The sequence below is a fragment of the Schistocerca gregaria genome, chromosome 4 (assembly GCF_023897955.1).
Source record: "Schistocerca gregaria isolate iqSchGreg1 chromosome 4, iqSchGreg1.2, whole genome shotgun sequence".
NCBI classification, from domain to species: domain Eukaryota; kingdom Metazoa; phylum Arthropoda; class Insecta; order Orthoptera; family Acrididae; genus Schistocerca; species Schistocerca gregaria.
Genome location: NC_064923.1, coordinates 107,477,865 through 107,489,477, shown reverse-complemented (window position 1 = coordinate 107,489,477; position 11,613 = coordinate 107,477,865). Strand labels below are relative to the sequence as shown.

The 11,613-nt window shown below is 44.1% G+C and overlaps 1 non-coding gene across 1 annotated transcript; it reads right to left on the bottom strand.

Annotated features, from left to right (window-relative positions):
* Positions 1-7,182: 7,182 nt before the first annotated feature.
* Trnaa-cgc (transfer RNA alanine (anticodon CGC)) lies at positions 7,183-7,255 on the bottom strand. The gene has a single exon. It is a non-coding gene; the product is annotated as a tRNA-Ala (tRNA).
* Positions 7,256-11,613: the final 4,358 nt, after the last annotated feature.

The window sequence follows — 11,613 nt, the reverse complement described above, 5'->3', positions numbered from 1 at the left end:
GTGGCCGTGTATTAGGTTATATTGTTATATGACTCTCAGCTCAACCAATTAGAATCATATTCTGGGGATAATACTGCGACATAGTAGCTCTTTCAGCTCGAAAAACGTCCATGGTGTTTTGATACTATTTATAACAAAAATACGTCCATGACCAAATCTCAGGAGAATTTGGCTTTAGACGAACAGGCAGCTGAGTGTCATATTAGTGGGCCGCTGTTGGACAGAAAAGTGCAAACCCCATATAGAGACCACTCTCATCTAATAGAGAAATGCTGTGATGCAGCTAACAATGCATGTAGTTTGAAATACCATCTTCTATGACACATACACGTCTCCTTGCATAATGACGGTATTATGCTCATTTTATTGTTGATCAGTTTTTGAGAAATTCCAGAGTGCATGCGTGGACACGTACACTCTGGATCTTGCCATCCCTTAAGCCCACCAGGGCTTTCATGGGTCGCAATGTTAAAAAAGAAACGAATCGCCATCGAATTGATGACCAATGTTGACATCTAGGATGATGGAAACAAATCAGTGAAATCAGTGAACATGTTGAAGTGTCATCAGGAGCTTGGACAAAAGGAGCAGGGCAATACTGGTGACGCTCTATTATCAAAACAATAGTAATGCTGCAGCTGCACTTCGAGAATATCGCCGGCTGAAAGGATTACGGAAGGCTCCTCTTTCTCCACCTGCTGCGTGGAGCATGATGAAGAACTTAGAATCAAGTGGAGAACTGGTGGTCGCTCCAAGAAGAGGTCGACGACTGGTTGCATCACAGGTGATTGGTGAAATCGCTGATGCTATGCCAGACAACGCTGCACCCAATTCTCGATCGTCAGGCAAGTGCGTGCTGTGTCACGACAGTTGAACGTTCCGTGGTCCACTGTACGGAAGGAGCTTCGAATTATTTTAAAATGGTATCCATATAAGATGCATATCGAACAGCAGATTGCATCACAGGACGCACGACGACGTGTTGACTTGGCTCTACACTTTCTTGCAAGGACTGAAGTGGACGAGGGCTGGCCCTGGGCCATCCTATGGACAGACGAAGCTCATTTTTCTCTGACAGGTGAGGCGAACACACAGAATTGCCGAGTAGGGGTATCTTCGCTCCAGTCACTGTGTATGACGTTCCTCTGTGTAGTGAACATGTCATCGTATGGTGTAGCTTCACAGCTAGGCTCATCATTGAGCCATTATTTTTGAACAGGTTGGCGATCGAGGACCAAAGATGTGCAATGTGACTCGCCAGCATTACTATGCTTCGCCAGCATGTCATACCTGTCACAGAAAAGAGACGCATTGAACTCCATAGTTTTCATGCAAGATGGGGCCCCACCGCACATCGCTCGTGATGTTCACTTGCTTCGAATTATCAGCCGATCGTTTCCAAACGCTTGGCCGGCACGATGACCTGATCTCATTCCCCGTGATTTCTGGTTGTGGGGCTACCTGAATGATAAAGTTTACCAGGGGAACATTAACACATGTTCTGATCTGAAGAGGAGCATATCAAGAAAGGTAACCAGCATAGATGCGGACATGTTTCGTTCTGCTGTGCAGAATGCAATCCTGCAATTTGAGACTCTTCTGGACACTGATGGGCGCCACAGTGAGCACCTTTTGTAGCAGTAATGGTATCGGTATGTAGTGGTATGATGTACCATAGCAGCACATTAAAAGGGATTCAGTTGAATTGATTCTGTACTATTTCTGTTTCCCGTGTCCTTGACATTAATACTACCAAGTTTGGTCCTCCTACAATAACTAGTTTCCGTGGTATAATTATAACCACCTAGTACATTGTGTGTACTGCTTACATATCTGTGTATATCTTGTGATGTTTTCTTCACCTGCTAGTCTCTGTTTCTCATGTGTTGTAAATATTGTATAAACGAGTGAAATCTGTATACAGAAAAGAATTGCATTAAGTCCAATTAGAAAGTAATGATTACATGTAAATATCAAAAAAGACAGAGTGAAAACTGTTTACAGAAATTAAAAGGAAATGTCAGAAAGTAATGATTATATGTCCAACGCAGTACATTGGTTCTTCTTCCTGTCTACTAGTTATAGTCTAAACAGTATCTCTGTATATATAGGGTGGCCCATTGATCGTGACCGGGCCAAATATCTCACGAAATAAGCGTCAAACGGAAAAACTACAAAGAACGAAACTCGTCTAGCCTGAAGGGGGAAACCAGATGGCGCTATGGTTGGCCCGCTAGAGGGCGCTTCCAAAGGTCAAACCGATATCAACCGCGTTTTTTGAAGTATGTACTCCGATTTTTTCTTACATTTTCGTCTAGTACGTAAAGAAATATGAATGTTTTAGTTGGACCACTTTTTTCGCTTTGTGGTAGATGGCGCTGTAATAGTCACAAACATATGGCTCACAATTTTTGACGGTTCTAGCCGCTACAGTGTGGAACCGCGCAACCGCTACGGTCGCAGGTTCGAATCCTGCCTCGGGCATGGGTGTGTGTGATGTCCTTAGGTTAGTTAGGTTTAAGTAGTTCTAAGATCTAGGGGACTGATGACCTCAGCAGTTGGTTTAAGTAGTTCTAAGTTCCAGGGGTCTGATGACCTCAGCAGTTAAGTGCTCAGAGCCATCTGAACCATTTCTTTTGAGAAAGCATAATGTTAAAGGGTGATTACCTGTAAATACTACATTAATGCAATAAATGCTCAAAATGATGTACTTCGACGACCAATCCACCTGGCCTGAAATATGCTATTCAGTACCGCTTCAACCGCACGCCATCTATGTGCCGGACATCCATCATGTTGGAAGTACATCGCCATTCTGTCATGCAGTGAAACATCTTGTAGTTACATCGGCACAACATTACGTAGGAAATCAGCATATACTGCACCATTTTGATATCCATCGATAAAATGGGGGCCAATTATCCATTCTCCCATAATTCCGCACCATACATTAACGCCGCCAATGTCCCTGATGTTCCACTTGTCGCACCGATCGTGGAATTTCCGTTGCCCAATAGTGCATATTATGCCGGTTTTACGTTGCCGCTGTTTGGCGAATGACGTTTCGTCGCTAAATACAACGCGTGCAAAAAATCTCTCATCGCCCCGTAATTTCTCTTATGCCCAGTGGCGGAACTGTACACGACGTTCAAAGTCGTCGCCATGCAATTCGGGTGCATAGAAATATGGTGCAGGTGCAATAGATGTTTGATGTAGCATTCTGAACACCAACGGTTTTGAGAATCCCGATTCTCGCGCAATTTGTCTGCTACTGATGTGCTGATTAGCCGCGACAGCAGCTAAAACAACTACTTGGGCGTCATCATTTGTTGCAGGTCGTGGTTGACGTTTCACATGTGGCTGAACACTTTCTGTTTCCTTAATTAACTTAACTATCCGGCAAACGGTCTGGACACTTGGATGATGTCGTCCAGGATACCGAGCAGCATACATAGCACACGCCCGTTAGGTATTTTGATCACAATAACCATACATCAACGCGATATCGACCTTTTTCGCAATTGGTAAACGGTCCATTTTAACACAGGTAATGTATCACGAAGCCAATACGTCCGCACTGGCGGAATGTTACGTGAGACCACATACTTACACTTTTGTGACTATTACAGCGCCATCTATCGCAAAGCGAAAAAAGTGATAGAACTAAAACATTCATATTTCTTTACGTACTACACGAATACGTAGTAAAAAGTGGGGGTTTCTATTTCGAAGAAACACAATTTAACCTATGGCAGAGACATCTAGCGGGCCAACAATAGCTCCATTTGTTTCCGCCTTCAAGCTAGACGATTTTCGTTGTTTGTAGTTTTTTTGTTTGATGCTTATTTCGTGAGGTATTTGGTCCCGTTACTATCAACGAACCACCCTGTATAATCTCTGCACCTGATAGTGTTAGTATTTCATTTTAAAAACACATTGTTGCACAGCAGGGTTCACATACAAAACTTTCATAGTTATTACATGTTGCAAATGTTACAGAATCAGATCTGACTCATATCGTGCATCACAACCGATATCTGGGGCATGCAAGAAGTGCAGTGCTGTAGAAGACATGGCGCTGCTTATAATACGTTTCGACGCCGAGCGGAGCCTTATCCAAGAATTGAAAATGGCGTAATATGACAGCATCTAATGTGCCACACTGTGAGCCTTGCAGTAGAGAGCTATAACATGTAGTCTCTTAGCTCAGCCACTTGACGGCGTCCTAACACCAGTGGGAAGTGCAGAGGCGAGACGAACCGACGATAATTGAGACGCCCTAGTGGGGGGGGCAAGTCCGCTGATTGTGTCCAGCTTAAACACAACACATTCTGAAGCATTAGTCTCAGTGCTGCATCATCTCACCTGCATCTGTGATTCTAACATAATGACAGTAAGGTTTCTTACAGGACAACTTGGTTAGTGAATTGTGATGTGCGGCCTGCTACCAAGAAAAGATTTTGCCTCTGAGAACACAGCCAGCCAGCTGCAGTGGAACATAGCCGTTGCAAGCTGCCACTGGTGTTTGGTAGCCACAGCGGTTGAAGAGAATGTGGGGTGGCCTGGGCCTCTCTCCAATGCAGCGCCGTACTAAGTGCCTGCAAACTATCTCCTGCAACCTGTTGGGTGAGACAGCTCAATACTACCTCCATGGCAGTACGAAGTACCGCTCCGTTGACTGCGTGCTCTTTTGATGCGTTGGCTTTTCGGCTTAATCTTCCACGATACGTGCCATCTGCCGTATGCTTAAGCACATATCCATCCCTGAGAGTGCTGGGGCAGGCCGCACTAGCTACTGGTGAGCAACGGTACATGAATGTAACTCGCACTGCTTCAGGTGGTGCCTGATGCCTGATACCCCTGAAGTCTTTATCTTATCTCCTAAGGTCAAGGTCATCCAGAACAATCACTGATAACCTCCTTCACGATTGTAGCCTATCACGTACAATGCGAATATAGAGCAAGCCGTCAACGAAACGAAAGCGAATTTTGGAGCATGCTGCCAGAAGCAATAAATACGTTTAACATTTCGATGATATTTTAAATCGGTAACAGAAAGCAAATGACTTAGCAGAGTTTTTGGACGGTACTGATAATGTGTAAAAAAAGGCCATAAGATGAATCACAACCAAACCTGAAGAAATCCTGGTCACATTTACGGGCTTTCATTGGTACCAAAGTTAGTGTCCACACACTCATGGACTAGACGGGGACTGAAACTGAGGGTAGCAAAGCAAAAGGAAAAGTGGTGAACTCTGTTGTGAAATGAACCTCTATAAAGAAAAACCCAGAAGTATTGCCCCAATTTGATTCCCGTACCACCGATCTTTCTAGACAGTAAGTGTTATATGTACCGAGTTTGTTTGAAATCCAATGGACCGATTTCAAACAAACTCGGTACACATAACACTTACTGTTTAGAAAGATCGGTGTATGGGTAAGAACCCATCAAAGGGTGGGGGTGAAAAAAAACTGTAGGCCACGACGTTTTATTCAGCCAGTATATGAGAATGACAGCACTTAGCAACTTGCAAAATCCTTTACATATAACTTCAAACACTTACGAAACTTTTTCTCGCTTACAACCCCCACAAAATGGTGAAAGAAAAACGTTTACCGCTTACTACAGTTTCGTGGTTACTGCAGTAAAACCGTCGCATGAGGCATGACGTCATGAAGTTTAAATTTGTGACTTCTTTCTTTGCTACTAAGACTATTCACAACACATTTAGCAGTCACTACCTACATATGGCACTGGTGTACCTACAAAATTACCCACATCAAAAAAAGTTTTGCATCAGCCCTGTTCTCAGAACTCCTGAATATAGGTAGGGTATGACAGAGACAGTCCCTCTGACTCTTCAGAGATGTCACTAAACCCGCCCAAAAGATGTAAACAACTTTGCATGAGCAGCGCCTATCGGACGGGGGGGGGGGGGGGGGGGGGGTCCGACAGCCCATCAGTTACAGTCACTCCACCAGGAAGGAGGTACACGGCTCATTTTGTCTGTAGTTCAACCAAACCTAGGTGGTCAATACCGCGTTTCGATCGCATCCACATTGTTACTTCGTGCAAGGAAGGGCTCTCAACAAGGGAAGTGTCCAGGCATCTGTGAGTGAACCAAAGCCATGTTGCTCGAACATGGAGGATATACAGAGAGACAGGAGCTGTAGATGATATGCCTCGCTCAGGCCGCCCACGGACCTACTGCAATGGATGTGCGATACCTACGGATTATGGATTGGAGAAACCCTGGCAGCAACGCTACCGTGTTGAATAATGCTTGTGCAGCCACAGTTCGTCGTGTTACGCCTCAAGCTGTACGCAATAGGCTGCATGATGCGCATCTTCACTCCCGACGTCCATGGCGAGGTCCAACTTTGCAACAACGACACCATGCAACGCGGTACAGATGGGCCCAACTACATGCCGAATGGACCGCTCAAGATTAGCATCACGTTCTCTTCACCTATAAGTGTCGCATATGCCTTCAACCAGACAATCGTTGGAGACTTGTCTGGAGGCAGCTCAGTCAGTCTGAACTCCTTAGACGCACTGTGCAGCAAGATGAAGGTTCCCTGCTGTTTTGGAGTGGCATTATGTGGGCCCGACGTACGCCGCTGGTGGTCATGGAAGGCGCCGTCACGGTTGTACGGTACGTGAATGCCATCCTCCGACCTATAGTGCAATCATATCGGCAATGTATTGGCGAGGTATTCGTCTTCAAGGACGACAATTCGTGACCCTATCGCGCACATCTTGCTAATGATTTCCTTCAGGATAACGACATCGCTCGACTAGAGCGGCCAGCATGTTCAGACATGAACCCTATCGAAGATGCCTGGGCTAGATCGAAAAGGGCTGTTCATGGACGACATGACCCACCAACCTCTCTGAGGGATCGAGGCCGAATCGCCGTTAAGGAGTGGGACAATGTGGACCAACAATACCTTGATGAACTTGTGGATTGTATGCCACGACGAATACAGGCGTGCATCAGTGCAAGAGGTGGTGGTGGTGGGTAGTGTTTAACGTCCCGTCGACAACGAAGTCATTAGAGACGGAGCGCAAGCTCGGGTTAGGGAAGGATTGGGAAGGAAATCGGCCGTGCCTTTTCAAAGGAACCATCCCGGCATTTGCCTGAAACGATTTAGGGAAATCACGGAAAACCTAAATCAGGATGGCTGGAGACGGGATTGAACCGTCGTCCTCCCGAATGCGAGTCCAGTGTGCTAACCACTGCACCACCTCGCTCGGTATCAGTGCAAGAGGACGAGCTACTGGTTAGTAGAGGTACCGGTGTGTACAGCAGGCTGGACCACCACATCTGAAGGTCTCGCTTTATAGTGGTACAGCGTGCAATGTGTGGTTTTCATGAGCAATAAAAAGGGCAGAAATGATATTTACGTTGATCTTTTTTACAGTTTGCTATACTGATTCCGGAACTCACTGAGCCGAGGTGATGCAAAACTTTTTTGGATGTGTTTATATCACTATGCGACACAGAGGAGGAGATGGACAGAGAGAGGGAAGAGGAAGAGTTGGACAGAGTGAGGGGAAAGAGGATGTTTACACGGAAACAAAAGAGGAGATGAACAGAGAGTAGGAAGGAAGAGATGGAGTACATAAACTGAAATAAATATATACTACTCAACACCAGGCAGCCAGCTACTACGAGAATATTCCTCGAATGTGTGTGACCAAAAAGCAAACCGGAGTAATACTGAAAGTGTACAGAGAATAGCAGCACGACCCGTCTCAGCTTTGACCAACGGGAGAGTGGCACGGAGATGCATGAGAAAATGAACTGAGAGACGTTTGAAGAAAGGTGTGAAAAATCCCGTGAAGACCTACCTACAATGAGTCATGACCTAACATTAAGTGAGCAATCTTGGAATCACAAGCAGAAATCAGTCAGTAAAATTCTGTTGTCGACGGTATCTCCATGGCGATGCAAGCTTGTAGTGCAGTAAACGTTGTCTAGAGTTGGTAGTGACACTCGTGCAAACGACGTCTTTCTAGCAAGTCGTATAGTTTCGGTTAATAACGACTCCGTGAGCGGGGAAAGCAGTACAGTGCCCGTCACGAGAAGAGGAGGAGTACGTGAAAGAGAAGTTCCATCTTGCTCAGTGCTGACAACACAGGCGTGGCTTCTACTGCTAACGCGCATCGACCAGACGGTGTGTTGTCAGCACTGAGCAAGATGGAACTTCTCTTCCATGTACTCCTCCTCTTTTCGTGGCGGGCACTGTACTGCTTTCCCCGCTCACTGACACTGCGGACAGTTCTAATAGACATTAGAACTGTCCGCAGCTCATGGTCTTGCTTTCGCGCAAAGAGGCAAAGGGGTCCTGGGTTCGATTCCCGACGGGGTCAAGGAGTCTGTCTGCCTCGAGATGACTGGGTGTTTTGTGTTCTTCATCATCATCATTGACTCGCAAGTCGCCGAAGTGGCGTCAACTAAAAAGGACTTGCGATACGGCGGCCGAACTCCCCCGCATGGGGCCTCCCGGCCAACACTGCCATACGGCCACTTCACTATGTCGGAAGTAAGTTTAGTGTTTTATGTCTCGTGAACACCTAAGATCATTAGAAACGAAGCATTGCTTAGATTTTTTAACACTAGGTGGGAAGAAGCCGCATGACATTTTCAAGGAATCTTCCCGGCGTGCTCCTAGTTAACTCTGAAACCACGACAAACCCAAATATGGATGGCTGGCTCTGAGGTTGAAGTCGAGTCTCCTGAGTGTGCGTCTAGTGCATCGGGCACGACGCCACCCTGCTCAATGTTGTGATGACAAAGGCGGATAAAGGCTGTAAGGTTTCGAGAAAGCTCGGAAGAGAAACTTTTACGCTCAGATGTGGTACTTATTAACAATAATGAATATTAAATTAAGCATATTGCAACCATGTTAGTTCGTAAAAGAAGTCAGTAGCCGGCTTTCGCCGACACATAGGTCTACTGATTTCAACGACAGTTTGTAAAAGTTTTCTTGGTGTTTTGCTCCCCCCCCCCCCCTCCCCACCCTTTTGCTATTCCGATCGGTACTTAACGGTAGCAGTTCGAAAACGTCGTCCGTTTGTGTTCCATTTGATTTTCCTGCCAACCTTAGCAAGTAAGTGAATAATTGTGTTATAACAGGATTAATTTAGTTTCCTCCTCATTACTACAATGAAGCACTATATTTAAATATAAACATACCTATATTACACTTCGCGAAAATTTGGTACGTACCTTCCATGCAACAATCAGAAAATGTTAGTATTTCACCTCTCGATAAATACCTCTTTCGTCATCATAAAACTTGCAATATCTGAGAGTCAACCATGGACCTTGTCATTGGTGGATTGGCTTGCGTGCCTCGACGATACAGGCAGCCGTACCGCAGGCGCAACGACAATGGAGGTTTATCTGTTGAGAAGCCAGACAAATGTGCGGTTCCTGAAAGATGGACAGCAGCCTTTCCACTATTTCCAGGCGATAATGTGTGGATGATACTGATCTGGCCTTTTAACATCAACCAAACCGGTCTTGCTGTGCTGATAATGCGAATGGTTGAAAGCAAGGGGAAACTACAGCCGTAATTTTTCCCGATAGCATGCAGCTCTGCGGAATGGGTAAAATATTCCGGAGGCAAAATAGTTCCCCTTTCTAATCTCCAGCCGGAGCTACTCAGGAGGATGTCGTCATCAGTAAAAACAAAACTGGCATGTTGAAAGTGTTGTTAATAAAACTTCTCTATTTAAACTAGACTGAAGAGCATGTGACAGCTTTAGTCTTTAATAAAACTTGCATCTGACTGCGTATTTAACTAAAGTGAACTTTATCTGACTGCATGAAAATATTGTTGGAAAATTAATTCTCAAAATACACATCTGACTGCATGAAAGTTTAGTAGTAAAAATAAATGAAAGTCACCAACCTGCATCTGACTGCGTCTGTGGACTTAGCTCGTACACTCCTTCCCGTTTAGCCGATAATAAAACATATATTCAACTGAGCCGTAGTGCAATGGCATAAAATTGTCATTCTAGACAACTTTACTCATTTTGGCCTTGTTTGTTACTTAATAAAAAATCTGTCCTGATCTGGTTTGCCAACTGTGCAATGGAATATAGATTATTTTACTCTGATAAATGAAATTATTAGCTTTACTCATGGGAACTTTACTTTAATGTATCTTTTGGTTCAATGCAAGCACAGGGTGCGGAGGACGACATAAGGTGTGAGATGAAACTCTAATTTTATCTAAAAAATATTTATTGTTCAAACTTTTAAGGCACATGTGAAAAACTAAAAAAAACTTCTACAGCATGGATTTACGAGAAAGTTTCACAAAACGCTTATTGCATCAACAATGAGATTTCTATCTAGCTTTTAGACATTATTTCACCAAATAAAACCTATTTTATTAATTATTCTTTCTAGTTTCCCCAGGTATGTGTCGAGTTTCGCTCAACTGTTACCTCGTGCACCTAGCTCTGTTAGCTGTCAAAGATCTTACTACTCGAAGATGTACTGCTCGTCCAACCTTGCGGTTGGGAACTATCGACATTTTTCACTGGCTCTATCCTGATCAAATCTCAGCACATACGTTTCAATGTTACTCATCAGAGCATGGAATGTTAGATCCCTTACTCGCGCAGGTGGGTTAGAAAATTTAAAAAGAGGAATGGACAGGTTGTAATTGGATATGGTGGGATTTAGTGAAGTTCAGTCGGAGCAGGAACAGGCTTCTGATAAGGTGAAAAAAGGGTTGTAATAAAGAAATCGTAGGGGTAGGTTTAATAACGACTAACAAATAACAAAGTAGAAATGCGGGCAATCTACTATAAACAGCATAGGGAATGCATTATCGTAGCCAAGACAGACAAAAAGCCAACATCCACATCACTAGTTTATATGCGAACTAGCTCCGCAGGTGATGAAGAGATTGAAGAAATGTGTGATGAGATAAAAGAAATTATTCAGATATTTAAGGGAGGCAAAAATTTTATTATAATGAGGTATGGAACTCTATAGTAGAAAAAAGAAGGAAAAATTGTAGATGAGTATGGAATAGGAGAATGGAATGAAAGAGGAAGCCGCCTGGTGGAATTCTGCACAGTGCGTGATTTAACTATCGATAACACTTGGTTAAACAATCATGGAAGAGACCTGGAGTCACCGGAACGTCTCATATTGAATATATAGTAGTAAGACAGAGATTTCGGAACGGCTTTTAGATTGTGAGACATTTCCAGGGGAAAATGTGAACTCTAAGCACAATTTATTGATTACGAATTGTAGGCTAACACCAAAGGAATTGCAAAATGGAAGGGCATTCAGAAGATGGTAGCTGAACAGATTGAAAGAACCAGTCATCGTCGATAGTTTCAAAGCAAGAAGTAGGCAACGATTCGATTGACTAGAATAAGCAAAACGAATACAGTAGAATACGAATGGGTAACTTTGAGAGATGACATAGTGAAGGTAGCAGAGTATCAAATAGGTAATGAGACAAGGATTAGCAGATCTTCTTGGATGCCACAGGAGATACTGAATTTAATTCATGAAATGGCATGAGGAAAGTTTCCTACCGATTTCTCATACACAAACAGCACTTGACCAG